This window comes from Zootoca vivipara, chromosome 9 (assembly GCF_965207765.1).
Source record: "Zootoca vivipara chromosome 9, rZooViv2.hap1.1, whole genome shotgun sequence".
NCBI classification, from domain to species: Eukaryota; Metazoa; Chordata; class Lepidosauria; order Squamata; family Lacertidae; genus Zootoca; species Zootoca vivipara.
Window position 1 is genome coordinate 23,318,120 of NC_142592.1, and position 24,858 is coordinate 23,342,977.

General features: G+C 44.9%; 1 protein-coding gene across 2 annotated transcripts in view; it reads left to right on the top strand.

The window, feature by feature from the left end:
* The window catches only part of TMEM117 (transmembrane protein 117), a 198,117-nt gene that overhangs the window by 32,519 nt on the left and 140,740 nt on the right, over positions 1 to 24,858 (top strand). The window lies entirely within an intron of this gene.

Below are 24,858 nucleotides of genomic sequence, written 5' to 3' on the forward strand. Positions count from 1 at the left end.
TCCCACCAATCCCAGCCAGCATGACCAATAGTTAGGGATTATGAGAGCTGCAGTCCAGAAAACATCCTGAGGGTGACAGGTCTGCATTGCGGAGTGAATCATTCATTCTTTTCCTTGAATATGGCACAAATATTTTCATAACTGAAAATTGTAACTTGAGTGGTGAATACAATTGAGTTCCTGGGTGTGTGTATGTGGTTTTTTTTTTTAAAAAAAATGCTCACCAGTTTCTGGTATATGGCTAGAAAAGAAGTGAAGGACACGGGCCTGCTGATTTCAGGCTACCATGTATTTTACATTTTACTAGGGGGTGGTGGCCACCTGCATTCCTCCACCTCCTGCTCCACATTTTCTCCCTCTTTCTATGTTTCACAAACACACACATAACCCACATCACAACCCTCCCAAACTCTGCAACTGGGGGACACCAGGGCAGTAAGGGGCTACCCAGGGCAGCCCCAGAAGACATCTCACTTGGGGTCACCTCAAGCACAGCAGTGCCTCTGTGCAGGTGACCGATTATATGACTGAGCTATCTTCCATGAGCCCACCAGTCAAGTATGGCAGCTCATCAAGAACTTGTTACGTTCCCTTGTTTTTGTTTACTAGCTGGGACAAGAAAATGGGGAGCAGTGGGGGAAGGAGTAAACGGAACGTGGCAAGAACCTGGTAGTGAACGGCATGAATTTTTTTGAGGTTACTTCTGGTCAAACATGGTGTGTGCTGTTTTGGGGGAAGCTGTCTTTCCTTTCTTCTTTCCTTTTTTTAAAGTGCTCTTTTCTGAAGTGGGATTTTTATTTAAAGCATCCCTGCTGCTGAATGGGGAGCTTTCCCCCCTCAAAAACACACAAACAAGCCAACAAACCAAACCAAACACGGTGTTTGATAAAACAATGAAAGGAAACACACATTTGTTTGAGGATTCAAAATACGAGAGATGCCATTATATGCAGCGGTGTTGTGTCCTTTTTTGGTACACAGGAGGGACCGGGGGCTGGGTGTGGAGAGTGCACAAAACCTGCCACACCAGCCAAACCCTTGCCGCTGGGTGGGCATGGGGCACAGAGGGTTCAAGGGCCACACTGTGCTGCCTACCCATGCAGGGGGGAGCCCATCTGCCCTTGGTGAGGGGCCCAGGGTCGCGGTGGCGAGGCCGGGCTCTGGAGCCCAGAGACGCCCGGCAGCAGGCAGGCAGGGTGGGTATCTTGGTGGGGTCGTGCACCCTCAAAAGCATTTGCCTGGGGTTACAGCCCCACTAGCTCTCCCCACGCTATGCCCCTGGTTATATGTTAGCATCTCAACAGACTCTCTCTGAAGACACATCACCCTGGCTGAATCTTAGCAGGTCTTAGCCTTCTCACTGTCTGCCATGATAGGGGGCTGCCTAAGTGCCTCTTCAGCCCGGACACTGAGGTCCAGCTCCAAGGGCCTTCTGGCGGTTCCCTCACTGCGAGAAGTGAGGTTATAGGGAACCAGGCAGAGGGCCTTCTCGGTGGTGGTGCCCGCCCTCCCATCAGATGTCAAGGAAATAAACAACTACAGTGGTACCTCCGGTTACAAACTTAATTAGTTCCGGAGGGCCGTTTTTAACCCCAAAACTGTTCTTAACCTGAGACGTGCTTTCGCTAATGGGGCCTCCCGCTGCCGGTGCATGACTTCTGCTCGCATCCTGGGGCAAAGTTCGCTACCAGGAGCATCTACTTCCGGGTTAGCAGAGCTCGTTACCCAAAGCGTTTGTAAGGGTGACAGTACGTAACCCAAGGTTCCACTGTATCTGACTTTCAGAAGACACCTGAAGGCAGCCCTATTTAGGGAAGTTTTTAATGTTGGATGTTTTATCATGTTTTTAATATTCTGTTGGGACCCTGCCAGATGGGTGGGGTATAAGTAATAAATTATTATTATTATTATTATTATTATTATTATTATTATTATTATTATTATTGCCTGGGGTTCCCAAGATGGTGCCTATGGACATACCCTTTGATGCTCTCCTAGACTCCTTGCCCCTCCTGGTTTTTAATTTGAAAAAATCAAGAGTTTTACAAAAAACTCTTTGCTTCTCTGCTTGGGAAACATTACCTGTTTTTTTTCTTTTTCTTTTTCTGTGGTGTGGTGGAGTGGTGTTATAGCCTGTTGTTTATTTAGAGGGAGGATAATCCTGAGATTTCCCAATGTTCTGTGAAATGCATTTTTTGTAGTGCACACAACAGGGATTCACCCCCCCCCCCAAATGTGTCATTGGACCCAAAGAGTTTGGGCACCCCTGATCTACACCATCGACACCGTCTATTGAGGAAAGGCAAAATGTATTGATATCAGATAATTATATTTCAGGAGGCAATGTACACTGCCACAGAAGCATGAGTTGGCAGTTAAGGCACCGTCATCTACACGAGGGCAAGGAATCCAAAACCTCTTTGTCTTGCAAAACACTGGGATGAAATCCAAACTGCCTTCTAAAATCAGCGCCATGATATGGGTGTGTTATCATTCGCCAGCATATTTCTGGGAAGAACCACAAGAGGGCAGCAAAAGGCTTTAAAAATCAGAACAGTGGATGTATATTGGGGGACTTCAAAAGGGTTCAGCATTGAGAAAGCTGTGAATGGTGGTCAGTGTTGCTTACCATTCATAGCAGCGTGTACTGCGAAGAGTCAGAAATCCAGTAATATGAGCCTATACAGAACATCTCCCAAATTATAATGCTCTTTGTGGTTGCCTTTGTTTTTTTGTTTTTTAAAAAGAATTTAATTAGAATGGAGTTACTCTGAAAAATATTCAAGGCAGGCTGGTAATGTGGCTTGTTAATTCAGTTATGGTTCTGAGTCGTTGCTTTTCTTGTTTTTTTTTAAAGTATCACTAATTGCCTCTATGTCGGGGGTGGTGGTGGGTTGGGCCAGACTTCATCATGTTCGCCAGAAAAGAAAGTAGATGGTTACAGGTCTGGCTGAAAAGAACTGGGCAGCATCTCACCCCCTCTAAGCTCCTTTTGAGCAATAAGCTGTTTGTCATCCAGAAATCGGGGAGCTGGGGACATATCAATCTCATAGGACTCTCTGTAGCAGACCTCAGTTAACAACGAAAAGTTTCAAAGCCATCCAATTGGAATCCATTAGCACATTTAGAACCCATTAACATATTTGCCAGGGGGAAGTTTATTTATACTATTGATCTTGCCTTGTCCGCTTCATTGCCAGCCATTGCTACTGGTTGCCAGCCTGCTTGGATCACAATCGTCGGATCGGATCGGAAATTTGCACTCGGAAATTGTAACGTGATGCTTCTCTGTTTATTAAAATTCTCTTTATTAAAAGAACACACACCTCAGATATTTCTTCTACTCTTTCTACCCCCCCCTCTTGTGTGTGTGTTTGGTAAAAAAAGCCTGTTAAAGTTTATAATGCATGATAAATTTGTTAGGAGGAGTCACTAACCAAGTGCTCCCTCCCCAGAACAAAACCCGTTGAAATCAATGGATGTAAGTTAGGCATGTTTATTGACTGCACTGGGTCTGCTTTAAGTCGGACTAATATTGGGCACATCTTTTAAGATGCTCCAAGGCCCTGTTTTGGTTCCCCTCCCTGCCTTCTGGGGTTATGCAGAAAGGAGCAAGCCATTAAGGAATTTATTTATTTATTTATTTATTTATTTATTTATTTATACCCCGCCCATCTGGCTGGGTTTCCCCCACCACTCTGGGCAGCTTCCAACAAAGATTAAAATACATTAAAAATTATGACTCTAGAACAGTAGTAACCAATTAGCTAAGGATTGCAGACGCCTTGTTTTTTCAAAAGCCAAGCCACAGACCCCTACTTTTGAAATTTTTTATATCTCTGTGGTAGTATTTTTTTTTATGTGAATGGTGCCACAGGCCACCTGGGGTCTACGGACCGCCAACTGGGAAACTTTGCTCTAGAGGAAGAGCAGGGAATCCACACTCACCAATACCAGTAAAAGAAAATAGGGTGTCCAGGCCACTTCATGGGCCCTCAGCCTCAGATTTACATCAAGGTGTTGCCTGGGGTTACCATGGCAACACCTCATGTTTCTTTTGGAATGTACAGCGTTTTCAAGGTTTTGCTCCTTTTTATGAAAGCAATAATACAACATTCCCCACAGGTGATTCCCCCCTCCCTTTTCCTGAGGAAATTTACAGTTTCTCAGACTCGAGAGCCTATAGATGATATACACTGCAGTTCCCTGAAAGCATTTACACTCTTATTCAGTCAAGGTTTCCTTTGCGCAGAGAGAGACCAGAGAAACTGATTCCCTCGCATGTCAGAGCCCATCTGAAGCCAGCAGATGATCCCACCTACTCCTGTTGCTTTAGCCATTGTTCCATGCAGCACTCAAGATAAGAGCAGGCAAATTTAATTGTAAATACGCATAAAAAATAAATAAGATTCCTAATTAACTACAAAAATCCCTTGCAACCTTGAGGTCCCCCCCCCCAATAATATGATATTCAAGATTACCGAAAGAGAAATAATGTGAAGGTTTCATAATGTGACTATGCTCAAATTGGATATTCAAGGTTGAAAGTATTGCTCTTATTTTAAAATTGTAGCAGGAGGTTTCAGCCAAGATTAACTGGGTTATTATGAACATTTCAATCTCCCCATTTTTATTGATTTGTTTGTTTCACCAATTAATGATTCGCGTTTCTAAGCAGTGTACATAAAAACAGGCTGCAGAAAATGAGGCAATAGAACCACCAGAAGTTATCATAAAAATGACCACTTCCGGAAAATGTCTGCTGGAACAAGCATTAGTGCAAGTCTCACGTGCTTGAAGTTCAACAAGAAGATGCCAGTCTAATCTCAGCTGGGAGGGAGACCAACAGGTTACAAACTGTGCGTCTGAAGCATGGGGAACGACCAACAGATCTCAGTGATTGGCCCTCAATATATCTTGGACCCATGTTGGTAAGGCCTTGCAGATTAATGAATGATCTTGAATCTGGCTCAATAATATAGGGGCAAGTTTTAAGCATCAAAGTTATGTGCTGCTGGTAGTCTGTCCCCATCAGGGTAGCCCCATGTGGTGTGCATTGCAGCAAACAAGTCTTGAGGTTACCAATGCATGAATCACCATAGCCAGACTATCCTTGCCCATGGGGCTTTTACCCCATTTTTCTTATGTGGCTCTGGGATGCAGGTGGCGCTGTGGTCTAAACCACTGAGCCTCTTGGGCTCGCCGAATCAGAAGGTCGTTGGTTTGAATCCCTGCGACGGGGTGAGCTCCCGTTGCTCTGTCCCAGCTCCTGCCAACCTAGCAGTTCGAAAGCATGCCAGTATAAGAAGAGAAATAGGTACTGCCGTGGCAGGAAGGTAAACAGCATTTCTGTGCGCTCTGGTTTCTGTCACAGTGTTCCATTGCGCCAGAAGCGGTTTAGTCCTGCTGGCCACATGACCTGGAAAGCTGTCTGTGGACAAACACCGGATCCCTCTGCCTGAAAGCGAGATGAGCGCCGCAACCCCATAGTCGCCTTTGACTGGACTTAAGCTGCCCAGGGGTCCTTTACCTTTTTACGTGCACATGCTAGTTAGCATCATACTCTGAGTCCAGTGATCTGATTTAACTGTAGGCTTTGGCATTTATTTATATGTGTGACTCTATCTGTCTATCCCACCTCTTCCCCAGAACTGGTAACTCAAGGCAGCTCATATAAATTAAAACAAATGCACATAAAACACCCATAGCTTACACACACACACACACACACACACACACACACACACACACACACACACAGCTACAGTTAAAAACTAGTTAAACCGTCTATAGAATTACAATAATTTAAAAAATATATATGTTAAAATGAAATGGATAGTGTTAAGATATGCCACCCAGTGTTCCTTGGAGGAAGGGTGAAATGCAATCAGCAATGCAATGGGTATAGAATATGTCTAAACACTTGTGAGGAACAAGCTAACCATGTCTTGAAAGTTGGGAGATGTGTTTCCAGAAAGCAGAGAGGAGGGGGAAGGGAACAGACTGGGTTTGGATACATTTGATTTTGGTGCTGGCTTCTAAATGTCTTGTGGCCTTAGGAGCAACCCATATGCAGAAAGCTTCTCTTAATGTACAGTTCTGGGTCCTTGTGACAGAGGCACCTAGAGAACTATTCTTTTCCTCCTGCTCCCAGGCCTGGCTGCATGTGACAACAGGGCTGTCTCAAGGATATCCGGCGCCGTGGTTCAAAGATCCCTCCGGTGCCCCCCCCCCCCGTTTCACCTTTTTACAGCAGGGAAGAGGCAGAGGCTCCGGGGCTTGCCCTCGGCAGCCGGCCACCTCCTGGCAGCCCTTATGCGCTGCAAGGGTTTGGCAAAGTGCACACGCGCCGTGGCGGACCTTGGCGCTTCAGCAGCTCCCGCCGCCATGCTCCTGAGGCCCCTTCGCCGAGGGGGAGATTGGAAAGGCAAGAGGCAGCCCTCCGGGCGGGCAGCCCTCCGACGGGACGGAGGCTCCGGGCGCCACTCGGCATGGCGGAGGTAGGAGAGGGCGGCAAGCTGATGTGGGGAGGCGCCGCGTCCGGCCTCCGCCTCTTCAGTGGCGCCCTCCAGCGCCCTCTAGAACTTGGCGCCGTGGTTCCCTGCGCCACTAGCCTCTATGGGTAAGACGCCCCTGTGTGACAACAAGCTGGGCCATGCTGCAGATTTCAAAATGGCGTCTAATTAGCATAACCACTGGCTGAACTGACAAATGGCTGGCAGATATATATTCTGAGGTGGCAAATTCACACTATCCAGGTATATTTGTGACAGCTCCCCCCCCCCCATGCACACATACATACATGCACACACATGTTGTGCACATGTGTTCACATTTTAATACACATTCCTAATGTTTGATACTCGTTAAGTATGAAAATGTTGCAGAGATTCTCTGCTAATGTTGCAGAACTGATGCTTTATACATGACAGACAAAAAAAATGGAGGTTATAGAAATAGATGGGGCAAATGAATAGGAAGCAGGAGCTGCCGTCGAAACTCTTGGGAACTAGCAAATGTCACCTTGACCATTGTTCTAGCTGATTGCTGCTATAGCCTCTGCCCCATTGCCGCAAGTGGAAGCAAAAGTGAAAATTACAGTGTTGGAACCTATTAAAATTGAAGTAACCTAGTGGGAGGGGAAAAAAGAGAGAATTACCGTATGTGGTCCATTTGAAAATATTTTTTATCAGGCTAGAGGAAGGAAGGAAGGGAGGGAGGAACAATGGAACTGGGCAAATCATTGTAATGCTGCCTTTACTTCCTTTGTGCTGCTTAAATGGGAATAAATTAGAACAAAATTGGCAGCTGTTGGAAAGTTTTTAGCAGCCTGAATAAGTGCTATATTGATAAGTAGTGGTGGACTCCAATGAGGGTTTTAGCAGTAAAAATGCTCATGAAGCATTGGTACCTAATTATCCGCAGTAATGGAGAAGCTCCTCTTAAATTTGTGGTGAAATAGATGGAGTAGGGTTTGGGGTCTGCATCCACATTGCCTTTTTAGAGATGTCTGGCGACAGGGCTAGGCTGCACAATTTGTGGCTTGCCAAGTCAAATTATATAAGATCTGTTAAGAGGTAGGAAGAGCTCCCTTGTTTTTTCTTGCTGCCCACCACAGTGGGAAGCTGTCAAGCATCTGATACACACACAATAAATGACTGGCAGTCAAGAGTTCAGTTTGATGGTTCACATGTCGGTGTCTTGTGAACATTTGCACCAGTGCTGCTCATGGAGCTAAGCACCCTTGCTCAAATATGTGTGACCACGATTACTCTCTGGGCCTGATTTTGATGCCCTTTCCCCATGCCTTGTGGCAGCCCCACCCAGCCTACCCCCCTGTTGTTAAATGATACAAGGAGCATAAATGTTCCCCGAAGGGGAAAATGCACACCAGACATAGGAATTGCCCTGCTATATCAAGCCAATGGCTCATTGAGTCCGCCATCTTGTTTTCACACACTCCTGCACAACTAACTCCACCACCCTCTTGGAGTTTTTCTAACTAGGAAAGCGGTGGGACTGTGGACTGGGAAGTCCACAACCAAATCAAAATGAAATGTTCAATAAACAAGTTGTCTGGAGGTAAGTTGCTGCGATCCGAAAAGTGGCTTGTGCTGAGGTATCGGGTGGCAAAGTCCTGCGATTAGACGTGACATAAGCTTGTCGTCTTAAGCTTCCTTTCCATGACAGTCCCTTTATGAAGAGATTTACTGTGTCAGAAATGCATGTCTGATCTGTTTCATTTTTTGTATGCATGGAATTAAGGTACAGTATTCCATTTTTGGTCAAGAAGGTACATTGCACCAAAGCATAGCTAGCACCGCACAGAGCTGGTAGAAAATGAACCAGGTGATGAATACTGGGCAGTTGTGTGTGTGTGTGTGTGTGTGTGTGTGTGTGTGGATATGACATAAGAACTCATTTGTGTATCCATTTGCTGATTTTCCAGATGCTTCCCAAAGAAACCTCTTCACCAAAGAGCTCAATTAGAAAGAGAGGGGGAAGTTGTTGCAGCTTCCATCTCTCTTTAATTCAGAGATATTAATGGACTACAACTCCCATTGACCTTGACCATTGGCCATGTCTGCTGGGCTTAATGGAACTTGTAGTCTAACAACATCTGGAGGATACCGTGTGAGCAACCGCTACGTCAGGGCTGATTCAGTTGCTGAACCTTCTGCATGTGACTCAGAAGCACTACCACTGAACAATGGCCCGCCCCCTATGTCAGGCGTAACGGATTGACACGGTTTTGAAATATTTATTCCTACCTGGCTGGAAAAGAGTTAATCCACCTCCAGCCTGACTGACATAACATTCTGGTGGGGGCGGGACTGTTCCCAGTTTAAAAGGAGGGAGCAGCAGTTTTGTCAGTTGAGGAGAGGGGGAGGGAGTGGGTAGGTGTGAAGAAGAAAGTTGAGAGGCCAGGATAGTGGGGATCTAGATGAGGTTGAGGAAGGCTCGATGTTAAATGTTTGACAGAGATTATCTACAACCGAAACGTATCTTATAAACACATGAAACGTTAAATAAACAACTATGTTCTAAGGTTAATAAAATTCTTCTCTTTTGTGCCAAGAAGTACAGTGGTGCCTTGCTAGACGAATTTAATTTGTTCCACGGGTCTTTTCTTATAACGAAAAATTCATCTAGCGAATCCCATAGGAATTCATTGAATTTTTTTTTTAAATTCCCCCCCCCATAGGAACGCATTAATTGAATTTCAATGCATTCCTATGGGAGACCGCGATTCGCTAGACAAATATTTCGTAAAATGAATTCGTCTAGCGAGGCAACCTCGGCTAGAAAAAACCTTTCATTAAGCGGAAATTTCGTTAAGCAGGGCATTCGTTAAGCGAGGCACCACTGTATCGTCATTATTTTTCCAGCAAGGTATCGAGACTCAGAGAAGTGGTAACTCATTAGAGGACAAAACTTACCTCAGGAAAAGAGGTGAAAGTTTGTGTCTTAGAGTAACACTGGGGAGTCTTAGGAAGATAATCTGGGGTGTCAACAAGTTGCCAGCATGGAAAGGGCAAACTTTTACAGTAGGGGGAATCAAGCCGAGAGAGACCCTTTACTGGTGGCAGGAGGTTATTCTAACAAACAGCCTAGATACCAGGCCACGTGAGCTGGAAGGAGAGTCTCTTTACTTATAAACCCACAAGAATAAAGGGGTTTATTTGGAGGCGGTGGGAGAAGAGTGTGTGTGTGGCTTCACCTCTGGATTCCTGTGCTGCATTTTAGTAATAGAGAGGGGGACATTCGTCACATCAGGGTTTTCCAAACTTGGATCTCCAGCAATTTTTGAACTACAACTCCCATTCTCCCTAACTAACAGGACCAGTGGTCAGGGATGGTGGGAGCTGTAGTCCAGAACCAGCTGAAGGACCCCCAAGGCAGTCAAGGCAGAATGGATGTGGCTTCCTTAAAGTCTTTGTCCTTTCTGCATAGCCAGCTCGGTGTCAACAAGAACTTTACGCAGCACAATTGCAATGCACAGGGCAAGGGGCGGGGGATGCGTGGCTGGTGAAGCAGTGGCAGCTGCAACATTGCAACCCTGGCACCACAAAACCTGTGCATGCTAGTATCGTCCTGGCATAGCCGCCTCTCTATGGCACCCTCAGCCATTTTACTTGCTAGCCCCATTAATTTGCCACATAGCTGCTCTTAGGATCAGGCCATTAGTTCCACTGACATCAGTGAGTTGAGCTTAATTAGGCACTCGCTTACATTTAATCTTGTAGTCATTAATTCTTATTATCCATGCACTTGCTTCCTAAATGCTTTGGCCGGGATCCAAAGAGCTCTTTTAGGTGGGCCCAAGGGCCTGGGCATGCCCAGTGGGATATTTTGGCTTTTGTCGTTGAACAGTTAAATGCCCTTCTTTATCTGCATTTGCTTGCATAGTTTTTGTCCTGCACCTTCAGCAATCCTATTAGGTTTCTAGGAGGGCTTAGCAAATCCAGGAAAGATGGCAAAAATTAATGAGCCCTCTTCAGGTGTCATGAGTCAGGAGAACATAAGAAAAAATTGCTGCATCAGACCTGTCGAGCCCATCTAGAGACCACTGAGATGCCTTTGGGAAACTTGCAAGCAGGATCCAAGCATAGGGGTATCACATACACTCAAAAGTGTGTCCCAATGAGATGAGTCTGATTTGCTTCTGATGAGAGCCCAATTCAGTCACTGATCTCCTATGCAATTAGAATGCATTTATTTTTGTTTGTTTGTTTGTTTGTTTGTTTAACTTCTATACCACCATTCATGCAAGGGTCACAGGGCAGTTCACATTATAAAAACACAAAAATACACAGCATGGTAACAAAAACAAGCAAACAAACAATACTCCTCAGGCCAAGTTTAAAAAGGCATCCTCAAATTGCAGCCCTCCAGGTGTTTTGGCCTACAACTCCCATGATCCCTAGCTAACAGGACCAGTGATTGGGGAAGATGGGAATTGTAGTCTAAAACATCTGGAGGGCCGAAGTTTGGGAATGCCTGCTGTAGATTGTTTAATTTAGGGTTGCCATATTCCCAAAAGTGAAAATTTGGACAGAGTTGTGGGGTTTTTTTGGTGGTCAAAAACATCTCCCCCAAAAACATTCATTGGGGGGCTTTTCTTATATTTATTTTTTTGATTTTTAAAAAAATAAAAATGGCTCAACTTGCTATACGTTGGGGTTTTCCTGGACATATTGCCGATTCAGCAAAAATCCGCCTGGATGCCTTTTTCCTGAGCGATTCGGGGACGTGTCTGGGAAAACCCGGACATATAGCAGTCCTATTTAATAGGCCTGGGAGAAGTGGAAGGTTCTTGCTTGGCGCCTAAAGACATGCAATGAAGGCACCCAGCAAGCTAGTTTAGGCATGCATATCTGTTGCTGATGAGAAAAAGCAAAAGGAAACTAATAATCAAGTGAAAAGTGTGAATTCAAGTTAGCGGTCTGTAAAGAAGGGAGAGAAATTTGATTCAGTTCACATGTAAAGGTGAATCTACCTAAATGGCACTTTCTGAAACCATCTGAGAACCAAAACACAGCCGTCCATCAAGATTTGCAGTGAAGTTTTCCAGCCAAGTAATGTGGACAACCCGAAATAGGTTAAAGCATGAAGAAATAGCATATACACTGTATATATATTAGTGAAAAGGACTTACAAAAATGCATTGTATTTAGGTAAATTGCATGCAATTCACACTAAATTGCTGGTGATTTTTTTTAAAAAGCAAACTGATGTGAAAATGTGAAAAAGCAAGATTGGAAAAATGAAAACTGAGAACATCCAGAACTGACAGGTTCACCCCTCCCTATTGGTCAGGCATCTCCATATAAATCTGCTTATCTTTCTATTCTTAGATTGCCTGCTGTTGGCTTTGTATTGGGAACTACAAAAAGAAGGAGCTGTTGGGAAGAAATATTGGGTTGACTTTATATGACATATACACAGAGACTATTGGGAATGTCTGCATTACTATAGGATAAATATTTTTTTCTGTGTTCTTTTGGTTGCTTTACAGCTCGGTTTTCATAAAAGAATTTACATTAGAACTTGCAATGAATATTCCGAAATCAGGCAGGAGACTGCTAGAGGGCACTGTGGCTAAGCATTTTGGAGTCTCTTACTTAACACTCCCGTTCTGGCCAGAATTTTTCAGCCAATTGGAATCAGCCCTAGTGTGAAACTGTATTTGTTAAGTTTGAACCATCTGATCTATTGTTACCATGGGGGCGGGGGGCGGATAATGACGAGGAAGCCAAAAATTTAACTTGCCTCCCCCCCCCTTTCTCTCTCTATGAAAAGGAGATTCAAAAAATCACACATGGAACAATATTTTTCTACCTACCCAAAGAAGCCTCTGCAACAAATGAATATTTAGCTCTGCCATCTGCAAGTGCTCACTGCTCCCATCCATTAATCATATTTGTCTAATTATTTTTCCATATATAATAAATAATTGATCAGAAACAACGGCACCCATATGGTTTGAGCAGGCGTTTTGGAAATGTTAAGTGTGGGAAACAGATGGGATTTCTTGATTGCATGTGCCAAAAAGTGGAAGGCGGTTTCTCAGGACAACCAAAGGGTGTGAAATCTAAACATTTTTCAGATTTCTGTCCCAGTGCCTCATGACTTGTAGACATTTATGCATTTTTTAAAGAGATGATTTCTGAAAAATATGGATGAGCTGTCAACAGTTAGGGGTTGGGTGGTGGTTCATCCATGACTTTTAAGAGTCTCTCTGGTTCCCTTGAAAGTAAACAGTGTGTTAAAAGGTTTTTAATAATTGTATGTGTACACTTAAGAATGAAATAATCTCATTGTGGAGTATCTAAATCTTCCAGCTGATTGGCAGTCCATACTCTTCACTTTTCCCAGTGATCTGAAATGGGAAGTGGGAGAGAATGCCAAATTCCTCCCTCAAGTCTTTGCACTTTTCAAGGGGGAAAATGATAACCACACTTGCCACCCCATGACCAAGGGGAGAATGGGTGAGGGAGGTGAATGAAAGACTTCCTGGGTACCACAGAAGCCCCCAAGGCTACTGTTATACCTATAGATATCATGTTGGCAACCCCTGTCACACATTATGTAAACATATGTGAAATATAGGGTGTGAGATCCAACATAGCGAGAGTGGTTTTCTGCTCATGTAGCAGGGCTTCCACTTTCTTGCCTCCTTGCTGTAGCTCCCTGCATGCCCCCCCCCCATCTGCTTTGGAGGCTTGGGAGACCCTCTGGAGCAGATTTTAGGGGCACACAGAGAACTGAAGGCAGGAGAAGGGAAACCCAAAGTCCCATTGTGCAAGTGGACTTCCATTGCAAAAGTGAGTGGGTATCGTTGAATGTAACCCTAGCCAAGTCTCCCGTTTTTCGCGGGAAACCCCCAAATTTTAATCCGTTTCCCACTGTTATCCTGAATAGAAAAAAACCCCGTAAATTCCCCAATTTCTTACCTGCCAGGGAGGCTCCTTCTGCGCAAGTCTGGACATGCACAGAACTGATTTTGGGTGCTGCTCTGCCCATGTCTGGGCACCGGAAATTGGGCAGAGCGGCACGGGAAGTGTCTGGGCACCGGAAATTGGGCAGCACCGGCACTGGAAGTTGCTTCTACGCATGTCCAGACATGCATAGAAGCGACTTCCGGTGCTGCGCCGCTGCTGATCCCGGATTTTTCAACGGGAGACTTGGCAGCTATGCCCCTAGCCCCTAATCAAAATGAATCCAAGCATCCTGTCAACTCCCCCCCCCCACAAAAAGTTTTGTTTACAGCAATACCTCCATCATTTTCCTGCTAGTTAGGTAAAAGTTTGTAATCCCAGTGTTTGGCTTGATGTATTATGGAAGAAAGCCACGCAAATAGAAATGGGGGGTTTGGGGTGGGGGGAGAGGATCCATCTATAATAAACATAAAACATGCCTCTTTTAACAGCAAGATTTACATCTGATGTGTCTAAATGCTTTTATCTGCCTAAATCGTGTGCTAATTACTAATTAGTCACTGTTATTTAATTAGGCCATCTATTTGGCGAATCCTTCATTAATCACACTCAATTTGGTGGTTGCCGGCTGTTGGTGAAGATTGTGCAGCTCAGCTGGGATCATCGGCCCGCTGTGTTCTGCAGCTGTACCCTGGGTCCAACAGCTCTGCCTGCCGTTTGCCTCTACGCAGGATGGTAACAATCTCATTAATGGTTATCAATTTGGTGATGGACCAAACTCCCGAGCAGGAGGGAGATAAAATGCTTTCTGTCTTAAGCAGGTGGGGATTTGCCTGCACAGAATACTCGAGGGACGTTGCTTTGATGTACTTATTTTCTAACCTAATTGGGGGAAAAACGCACACAGGCTTTTCGAATCACCGCAAAAGCATTTGCTGAAAAGCGACTGAGTGTGCAAGGTTTGCACACTGTAATTGTTGGGATTCTCATTGCTGTGCCACTTTCGGGCCTTTTTTTTGGGTTAGGCATCTGTAAGGTACATTTTTTAAGACCATTAATTGGAAAACCCATCGCAAGGCTTTAAAACGAATTGCCGTTTTCAAAGCTTTTTCAGCTTCCTGGGTTTTTTAAAAGAGATTTGTTACCCGCCCAACCTCCAGTGCTTTTAATTAAAGCAGTCGATTTTATCAGTTAAGTTCTCCTTAGCTTTCAAGGAGACTTTAACAGTACAAAAAGTATATTAAACAAGGTGTTACAAAACTTTCGTGAGTAGCAGAGCCCTGTTTATTGACCCTTGATTCAGCTCACCTAATTGCACACCCCTTTGATGTGAGTACAGGCATACTCCCATTGTCCATTTATGCTCCTTTGCACTATACAGTTCTAGACATCTGAGTCACCCTAACATACAACTGATTCTAATTTTATCTTTTTTGTAATCCTGCCTTCTTTTATTCTAGGGATGGACAAGTCTGTTTTCTTCTGGTCAGAGCAACTTCTAAATGTGCTCACCACAAAGTCTGTTCTGTTCTCTTTCTGCATTAATCTGTGATTATAACCCTCCCATCAAAAATCAATTAAATTTGTGGTGGTTTTTTAAAAAATAATATTTTTAAACACATTGCCTCTTAAAAACAAACTTTCCAAATCTTTTTTCTTTCAAAATGCACATTTCTGAATGCAATCCATTTCCCCCATTTAGTTTTTTATTGCATTTCAAAAGCTTTTACATATTAACTTCAACTTTGATGTTAATTCCCAGTGGCATTTTGACTTCCCATCCTTACCTCCATGGTGTTTTGTTCCCATCCTTATTCCTGCTGCATTATACACCGTACATTTACCATTTCTGCATACTCCATTAATTTTAATATCCGTTCTTCCTTGGTTGCAATTTCTCTTTCTTCCCATTTCTGTGCATATAGAATTCTAGCCCAAAACTGTTTCGGATGCTTTTTGTGAATAAATGCAAAAATGGCTATGTTCTGACCTGTGTGTTAGTTAGGTCAGATCTCTATAGATTTAAAGCAGTATCATATCACTTTAAACAGTCATGGCTTCCCCCAAAGAATCACGGGGACTGTAGTTTGTTATGGGTACTAAGAGTTGTTAAGAGGCCCCCATTCCCCTCATCATAGCTGCCAAGTCTCCCGTTTTTCGCGGGAAACCCCTGTATTTTAAACAGTTTCCCGCTAATCCCCCGGATTTCCTACCTGCCAGGGAGGCTTCATTTTGGGTCCTGGTGCCGCCCAATTTCCGGTGCCCATACATGGGTAGCGCGGCACCGGAAGTTGCTTCTACGCATGTCCAGAAATGCGTAGAAGCGACTTCCGGTGCCACGCCGCTGCTGATCCAGCATTTTTCGGCGGGAGACTTGGCAGCTATGCCCCTCATGGAGCTACAACGTCCCTCTTCTTGTGGAACCCTGGGAAGCTCTGTGAGGGGAATTGCAAATTAAAGTTCCCGGGATCATTTAGAGGGACGTCAGGAGTGTTTAATGTGTTCTAATAGTGCACCAGTGGCTACTAGCAACAATGGCTGTCCTTTGCCTGCATGGTGAGAAGCAGCAATGCTTCTGAATGCCAGTTGTTAGAAGCCACAAGAGGGGAGAGTGCTCTTGAATTCGGTTCCTGCTTTGCAGGTTTCCCTCAGGCATCTGGTTGGTCACTATGAGAACAGAATGCTGGGCTAAATGGGCCATTGGTCTGATCCAGCAGGCCCTTCTTATGCATTAGTCTTTAGTCTTGTGGAGAGAGATTTGCCAATTGTGTTATTGAGCTAGATCTGATCCTATAGTTTGCATTGCCTGCATTGTATGATTGTGAGTGTATGGCTTAGCCCCCCCCCCCCCATCCCTGGGATGACTTGCTTAAAATGCTTTTATTTCTTTGCCTCTCTCTGTGTGCCAAAGGGTAATGTAAACAAAACAGGATGTCCAGCTAAACTATCAAGGCTGGATGACTGTCTTGTCTGATGCTAGCAGTCTGACGCAAAGAGCAGCAAGATAGTCAAGGCTGCCTGAGTCAGCATGTGTTTATGCATAAGACCGGACACAGGAAGATCCTTATATGTACTTGTGACCCCCTTGCGTGCGTGACCCCCTTGTGTGTGCACATTTACAGGGAGGGGGAAAGGAGCCCAAAGAAGTGTATATGAAGCTTTGCAATTTGTGTTTCTCTACTCTTGTCGTGAGCTTGAGTCTCTTATTAATAAGAAATTAAATTCTTTCTCTGAATTCAACCCCGGTGTCATTATTGACTATCTCTGTTCTGCCTGGGCGCAACTTAAAGGACCCTTAGTAGCTGATAAGGCTACAGTCTGAGGTGTAAATCAGATCAGTTCATACTGGAATTCTCAAAGATTGAATTCCTCAGACCTACCAACTTCATTCTCTTGGGAGAGTTGTTTGAGTACTTTTTTTAGTCATTGTGTTATACATCAAATTTGTGCTATACCTGCTTGGCAGCCAAGGAATCTACGGAGTGTACCGAACATTAAACATTTTAAACAGAAAATGGTGTATTAATAGGGGTAAATGCAATTTTCTATAATCTCGGAGGTCTGTGGAGAATAGAGTTTCATTTATTATTCAAGGAAGACTGATGTAACATTGCAGAAGTTGTGCTCTGCACCAGTCTTTTGTAGCATGCTGAAGCTAAGTGCGTCATGTACATTTCTAATGGAACCTGACAGCTACTTCTATTTTCATCAGTTGATAATCCCTTATGTACAAAAGTCAAACTTGATTCCCATAATAATATTGACACTCTACTGCAGATTTGGCTGTTTGTTAACAGCAGGGATGCAGAAGAAACTCTCCATTCCATTTGTTCATATGCTTTCAACAACAACCACCACAACAGGTACTGATGCTGATGGACTCTAATGAGATACATTATAACTGAGAATGGTATTGGACCCCAATCTGCCCCCTCATCTGCTGTAAACTATGCTAGCAATAGCAAACCAACCACCTGGGAATAAATTAGTAGCAAACTTGATCTGCAAATAAATGTTTTAGTCTGGAGTGCTCCTTGTTCAGGATTTCAGCCATTCTGTCCCCTCCCCACTTCCCCAGCTCTCCATGCTCTAAAGGTCAGCATTCTATGACCATTCACCATGCTCGGTCATCAATGGGGGAGGGAGGATTCCCCCCCCTAAACAAACAACAATCTTCTGCAATCTTGGGGATTCCCCCAACCCTACTGAGACATTTCCCTTGTGACTGGGGATGGTGCTGTTTTGCCTACACAAAGACCAACGCTTGGTGAGATGTGGTCGCTGTTCATAGGCATGGTGTGCCTTATAGGTATTGCTTGTATGAACATTACGTATATTAAGTTGGCCTAAGGCCATTGAAACGGCTATTGAGCTTCCATTGGAAAGCTGCTAAGAGTTCAAAGATGAATAAGGGGGGGGGGAAGGCGGTAGAAGGTTTTGTTACTGGTTGGATATTGAAGAGGAAGAACAGGTTGAGGTATACTCAATAAAATCATAGAACTGTAGAGTTGGAAGGGGCCCCAAGTGTCATCAAGTCCATCCTCCTGAAATGCAGGAATCCCAACATGTAGTTCCCCCCGTCCATCTTGAAACCATATGGGACCCTGCTTAGCTATGAAATGTACTAGCACGTGAACCCATCATAGCCCAGTGAATATTCTGCGAAGGTTTATAGTAAATGTATAGGCTACAGGCATCTCATTATTTCGTTCATGGCAAATAAATTTGTTGTTTTTTTGGGGGGGGGGGTTTGGTATATTTTTTGTATGTCTTAATTTGTGTACTTTCAAATTTGTTGTGTTTTGAAATGGTGTGAGCTGCTCTGGGATTTCTAAGGGCTGGGCATGAATCCCTCAAAGAAGTGTTACCATCATAAATGCAACGAGGACTGTAGGTTTCCTCCCGGAAGCTACTTAGTGTAATTAAGCACCCTGCTGGCCCAAGGCCCATCTAGTCCAACATCCTATTTTCACAGCAGCCAAACAAACTGACACCTGTCAAAGTTCCTTGTACAGTTGGCTGTTGGGCACTAGAGAACTGTTCTGCTCGGGAAGCACCGAGCACAGGGCTTTGCTTTCTAGTCACCTGACAACTAACTGGCTGCTGGCCATTTGGGAAATGCTGCACAATGTGCTTTGCAAGCCCCTGTGTTCATGTTCAGTACCTCCCAAGCATCGAGCATTGTGCAGCAGCTCCAAATCTCCCAGCAGCCAAGCTGGTTTGTCAGGCCCGTGGGAACTTCTGCACAAGGGGCAAAGGCAGAACACAGTTTAACTACTATGGATTTTCTCGCACATGCCACATTTGCATGTAGTTTTCCTCCCAAAATTGAATGTGTTGTAGCTTCTTCTATATATAGCTTGTTTGGAATGTTGCAGCATGTCATTGTGTTCCATTGTGTGGGTGCAGGGTTCCTTCCTTTTCCTTTTGCCGGCATGATGGTAGATGACAGGAACCTACAGCATGTGTGAAGCAACACCTTGTAATAGGCTACAGATCCATTTCAGAACTGGCAGTGCACTCATTAAAATTACAGACGACAAATAGCTAGAATAAATTGCTGCCAAGCATTTATCCATGGCACGTATATGTGTTTTGTCTCGAGGCACCCGTAGGCAAGCCACTGTAAATTGTCCATAACTATCAAAGTGATGCTGTTTTATGGGCATCCATTAGATGACTGGTTTGCTACTACCGTCTATCTACTCAGCATAATGGTGGCATTAGAGGGTCATGAATGGAATGAGCATGCGAGCACCTTGCTTTTCTTCAAGTGACTTTGTAGATTCCCAGTCATGGAACTCTGAACCATGAGAACATTTCAAAACCCTTCTCAGCGATTGGTATACCCTGTGCCCTTTCAAATTTTTATGATGTTTGTATTAAAGGTAAAGGTAAAGGGACCGCTGACCATTAGGTCCAGTCGTGACCGACTCTGGGGTTGCGCGCTCATCTCGCATTATTGGCCGAGGGAGCCGGCGTATAGCTTCCAGGTCATGTGGCCAGCATGACAAAGCCGCTTCTGGCAAACCAGAGCAGCACATGGAAACACCATTTACCTTCCCGCTGTAGCCTATTTATCTACTTGCATTTTGATGTGCTTTCGAACTGCTAGGTTGGCAGGAGCTGGGACCAAGCAACGGGAGCTCACCCCGTCACAGGGATTCGAACCGCCGACCTTCTGATCAGCAAGCCCTAGGCTCAGTGGTTTAACCACAGCGCCACCTGGGTCCCATATTGTGCCACTATATGAATAAGGTGACAGGGATCTGTCCACCACCCCAATTTTTGAGAATGGGGAAAGTCTTAGTGTATATGGAAGTCTTAGTACATGGAAGTCTTAGTGTATATGGAAGTGTCTATGCATGCAAGAAGACTCTGTACGCGGCTAACACCTCTGTATTATGCCCAGTTAAGAAGTAATATACTAGGAACTTAAGGTTTAATAGAGGATCTTACCAAGCTAGTTTAAAAAACGATCTGTTCACCCAGGCTTTTCATTAAATTGGATTTACAGCTGTGTATAATGTGTAGTTTAAGGTTATTTGGTTTTGTTGATATTGACTTCATTGCGTGTTGCCAACTGTATCCAACTAAGTTCTGCTTTGAGTAGATCCATTCATGTTAATGGACACGACCAACTTCAGACCATTGCCATCTGTGGATCTACTCTGTTTTCTCCTGCTCTGGAGGATAGGACTCGAACCAATGGCTTCAAGTTGCAAGAAAGGAGATTCCGATTAAACATTTGGAAGAAACTTTCTGACAGTAAGAGCTGTTCAGCAGTGGAATGGACTCCCACGAGAGGTGGTGGGCTCTCCTTCCTTGGAGGTTTTTAAACAGAGTTTGGATGGCCATCTGTCATGGATGCTTTAGCTGAGATTTCTGCATCACAGGGGGTTGGACTGGATGACCCTTGGGGTCCCTTCCAACTCTATGATTCCATGATTGGAGTTGGAGACAACCCTATATGTTTTGTACAGGAGGGCTGTATAGTCTTGAAAGGTAGTATCCAAATAAATTAAACCAGAAGGGCCATAGCTCAGTGGCAAAGCGTCTGCTTTTCATATACATAGTCCCAGGTTCAACTCCCAGCATCTCCAGCTAGGACTGGGACATACTTCAGCATGAAGCCCTGGAAAGCTACTGCCAAGTCAGTAAAGGCAATACTGAACTGGATGGACCTGATTTAACATGCGGCAGTGTTCTTATGTAGCCAGATTTCATTTTATATAACCCTTCCTCCTGTCCATAAGATGGCTTTTTGCCCTGTTCTATTCCTGCCTCCCAGCCCTGCCGCAGTCACATGCAGAGGGAGGGGGCTTACACCAAAAAGACACTGCTCAAATATTAGCTCCATTTTTTTTTGGGGGGGGGGGAGTTTGCACAGCTTCATTTCTACCAAGAGAAATGTGGGGTATTGAGCTGTGGGGTATTGAGCTGTGTCCTGTTGGTTTAGCTCAATACCCCGCTGACTCAAAACCCAGCCTCTGGGGACTTTCCCCCACAGATTTGTCGGAACTGTGATTAGCATCTGACTCGAATGACTACTAACAACGGAAAAGTTTGGGATATTCACGTGATTTGCTTAGCAGTTTGACGAATGGTTCTTTCCGCCACCCAACATGTACGTTTCAACATGGTAATGGAAACTCATGGAAACTTGTCCCGGCTCTAGTAAAACAAATAATTTTTAAAAAAACCAAGCAGGCTTTAGTTAATCAAAGTCCATTATGCTGTTTATATGTAGTTTCCTCTTCACAAAGAGGCATGATGAGAATTTAATTTGTAATCCTCGGATAATGTAGTAGGTGGTTGCTGTCAGTTAATTGAGAGCAATTAGCTCATTTCATAGCATGCAGGCACAAAGAGGTGAGAGCAGGAATTTTAAGTGTTACCCAACTGGGTTTTTTTTTTATATTGTTGATTGATTCAGTCAGGCTATGAATATTTCAGGACCATCCACCTCCCAGGAGTTAGGGCTCATGCCTACAGCAGAAGGCATAATGGGAAGGCAGACTTAAGGAATCTCACGTCCCAAAATCCTCTGGTGCAAGATTGCTGCCTTTATCTTAAAGGCTTGTTCCACGAGATCACACGAGATCACACGAGATGCAAATTGTGCAGAGGAATTCGAAAGCACTGTCATTGGGTTGTCAGGGATACAATGGGGTAAAGCAGCCCTATCTTGGAGAAGGGGGCCAGGGGCAGAGGAAGGGGGTGCGGTGGGTGTGGGTCGCCCTGGGTGTCACCACTGAAGGGGTGACAAAATGCCGGGCGGCCCTCACTACGGGGCCTGCAGTGCGCCCGAGCCATGCGTCTCTCCTGGGAGAGATGTGCTGGCTTGGGCAAACACAGGCTCTGCTCTGCCCAAACGGTCTGCCTGCTGCCTCCCCCCCCCCCAGCTATAGGGTGGCTGAGTGGGAGGAGTCAGGCAGACTCCGAAGGCCCATGGTGAGCCCTGCCCCTATGGGTGGCTCTCCCCGCCTTCACACCGCCCCATGGACGGCTTGCTTTGTCCCTGGGCATGCCGCCCCAGGCACCTGAGCAGCTTCCTCTGCCACGGAGGGGGCATGTTTTGTCATTAAATCCAGATCTTCTGTATGCTGCTGCCAGGTCAGAGGTCTTACTTTCTGTGTGGATTATTGCTCAGTGACTCTGGGGCAAATCCAGGTTTCTGGCAGGTGTAATTTGCAGTCGTGGATGGAGTTGTGGGATGGAGGCATGGGTGCATTTGCACCACATCAACCTCGCCCCTCCTAATAAGCCCTTCCCATCATGCCGTCCTCTACTGGTAACCTGGATCACAAGAATCTAGATCAGGCATCCCCAAACTGCAGCCCTCCAGATGTTTTGGCCTACAGCTCCCATGATCCCTAGCTAAGAGTACCAGCGGTCGGGGAAGATGGGAATTGTAGTCCAAAACATCTGGAGGGCCGAAGTTTGGGGATGCCTGATCTAGATTCTGCAAACTGAACAAATATCAACTGAACACACACACAAGCAAAGCTCACTAACCGGCCCCCCTTGCATCACGGTTTTAGTTTGCCTAGCCTGGCATTTCCCATACTCAACATTTTATGAATCCCATACTTTTCTCTGTCAATTTCATTTTTAATTATCTCCCCTTCATCATTTTTTTAAAGTATCTGTTTTGCAGTAAGTGAAAAAATGGAGTTTATCTCACCGATAAGTTAGTGAAGCTCTGTAAATCTGCCTGAAGGAAGAGGATCCCTGGTGAATTTCAGCAGTTCTGGAGATGCTGTTCTTTTCTGTGAAGGATTGTCTCGAAACATTTGATGGGCGGAAATGAAAGTTCCATTTTGTTCTTGTATCTTGAAGTCAAAGAAAATGAAGAATGTATTACTTCAGAGGCACTGGGCTAACTCTAATCACCCTTGTTGTGTGCAAAGGATACCTCCAGCTAACAAATTTTAACAAAATCTTTGGTAGGGTATTTTATTTTCTTACATGGCTATTTCAGTGACTTCAGCTGTGATTCATTGTGCACCTGTTTTTGGGTTGTGCATATGGAGAGAATTTGGAGAAACTGCTGCTCCTAAATAGGAGTCTATCTAAGGCTGACTGTTGCTGAAGCAACACCAGAGTCCGGCTCTCCCATAATATTCAGCCTGTGCCTTGCAGATGATAGTTTTGTCTTGCCTTACCATAGGACGAGCTCAAAGAATTCGAAAGTCACTTCTGCCTTCTGTTTTGGCTGTTGGAAGTGTTTTCGAGTAGTTGGCAAGCCTTTAATTCTATGTATCAGAGTTGTGTTTTTAAAGAGTAGACATCAATTGGAAGTCCAAGGAATCCCCTTTCCCACATGACCATAAGAATAATTCTAAAGCTGCATTTCAGGGGTGTGGGATAGAAACAGTAACTACCTGTGTCCTGTGGGCACAAAATCCTGAGCCTCTCCTATTTCCAGACAACAGGCGGAAGAGCTTTGCATGCACAAAAGCTAGGTTTAAGAGAGCCCTGGAATCGTTTCCATCCGTCCTAACTGCATCCCAAGTTTTCTAGGTAAGATTCATGCCACAATTTCTGAATCAAGGGTGGTGAGGTTTTTCATGCAGAGGCCCACTTTCCCTCCTGGGCACCACATGTCAGTGGTGTGTGGGACCAGTGTCAAAAGTGGGAGTAGCAATGAATGTAAATTTTACCATTGTATAGTAGGCTAAACCAGATGAGTGTCTAAAAAACCTCAGTAAGCTAGGGACTTCCCCTGCATGTGAAGACAGGCTCTGGCGGATTGAGCAGGCAAGACCAATAGTGAGTTGAACAGTGAAGAAGGCAGTTATTGCCCATGCTGCAGAAGAAAGTGAGGGGCAGATGGGGTTCATCTAGAAGAAGGGAAACTCCGGTCCTAAACCTTCTCTGCCCTGTGGGATATCTTCAGGAGAAGAAGAAAAGGATAAGGAGTCAACTCTACACAAATCCAGAGTAGAGTCCCTAAGACGGAGTGGATGGCTCCTTGCACATCTCCTCCTGGCAACTCCTGTAGCCAACCTGGTGCCAAACATATTGCTTTGCTTTCCTTTGGACCACATCAGCGAGTCTTGCCATGTGGGCAGCCCGGGACCTCCATACACTCTGCCCAGGCTTGCACCCTAGTGACATCACTTCGGGGCTGGTAAAGTTTGACTTCACCCCTGGAGGCACAATACATTTTCTCTTGAGACAACAACAACAAAAAAAAATAGGCTAGTTTCTACACCCACTCACACACCCCTCTCCATCCTCCATCTGGACAAGAAAGAGGTATTGCCAGAGTTCAAAGGCACGTTCAAACCTGTCCTTGGGACAGGAGGCAGAGCCAATGAGGAGTCTGGAGAGAGTTCTCAGGGCCAAGCAGAGAGGCCTAGGAGGCCACGTTCAGTCTCTGGGCCCAAGCTTCCCCACCCCTGATCCGAATCCTCATATTAGACCAGTATAAAACTGTGGGTGTTAGCTGGCTTTCTTTATGACTGCCTGTTCAATGTGACAACTGCCATGGGGGGCTTCAAAAACGAGTGATAATGATCATTTACCAATGTCAACATGGGGGGCCCATCTTGCTGAAATGGGCTCCAGGGCTATCCTTTATTTCTAGCCTAGCATATGGAGCCATTTAGCAGGATCCAGTACCAGCGAAGCATCTGATAAATCCATTCTTCCATTCTCCTTTTAGTTGGTGAAACAGATGGAATGTTAAGTTTGTATTTGGGGGATCCAGACTCAACGCAGTGCAGAGTGATGGTGCTCGTGGGGGTTGCCTTGGGCAAACCACTCTCAGGCTGCCTAACAGATCTCTCTAGGTTGCCGTGAGGATGAATGAGCTAAAACATTACACAGCACAACAAAGTGCTGTAGAAATAATAGGAATATTTTCCAGACAGATCGTCATTTGCTCCTTTATCACCTTGAGCTTAGA